Genomic DNA, 909 nt, shown 5'->3' with positions numbered 1-909 from the left:
TCCAGCGTTACTGTCCAGGAGAAATATTCAGGTAATTTAACACACCATGGAACATGTTGTCACACAATATGGGGTAGTGACTTGAGAAGAATACACGAATATTGAAATATATAAATAGCCTAATATGCTAAATTGAACAGTCATCTTCCACAAATTATCTGTAAATGTGTTACAGCATAACAGTCAAACGCAAATTCATGAAACAGCAAAAAACAACAACAACAACACCGTTTTGGTCAATATTACAATATAACCAACCCCGAGACAACACAAAATTTACAAAGAAATACTGTCCTGAAACCTGTCAAGCCTGTTAAAATCTACCTTCATGATTCAGCTGTGCTCTTTATTTAAAATCATATATATTTACAAAAGTATGGTGACACCGTTCCAATTTGACAACTAGCTACATTCCCCCTGTATAATCTATAATGATCATGTTTAAGTAAATTACTAATGAATTAAGTTAAATGGAGCAAACTAAGGTGTGTTTAACTTTAAGTTACATGTTTAAGTTCTTTACCAACAGCCACTGGTTAGATACGTCGAGTTCTGGCTAGAGCTGCTGGACTGAAAACTTACCACAACAATGAAGTTGATGTGTGTTTTACTTCCCTTTAAACGTTGATATAGTTCTACTCACTCATTGTAAATAAAGAAGCATGAAAAAAATTAAAATAAATAAAACGAGGTTTCTCTTTTGCTTTGAGTGCAGGTTCAAATTCATGCCGATGATAGGCTTGAGTGCCATCTAGCGTCAGGGAGCAAATTTTATAAATCCACTGAGAGACATTGAAGGCAGTAAACGCTGATAACAGGGAATGAAAGGTTATTCTACAATTGCTATTATTTGGGAAAAAAATTATGATGAACATAATAATAATACAGTTTGTAAATATGGAGTCTTTA

Source organism: Sinocyclocheilus grahami, unplaced genomic scaffold (assembly GCF_001515645.1).
Source record: "Sinocyclocheilus grahami isolate Dianchi unplaced genomic scaffold, SAMN03320097.WGS_v1.1 scaffold14877.1, whole genome shotgun sequence".
Taxonomy (NCBI): Eukaryota; Metazoa; Chordata; class Actinopteri; order Cypriniformes; family Cyprinidae; genus Sinocyclocheilus; species Sinocyclocheilus grahami.
The sequence above is the reverse complement of the archived record's forward strand: the minus strand, read 5'-3'. Positions refer to the sequence as shown.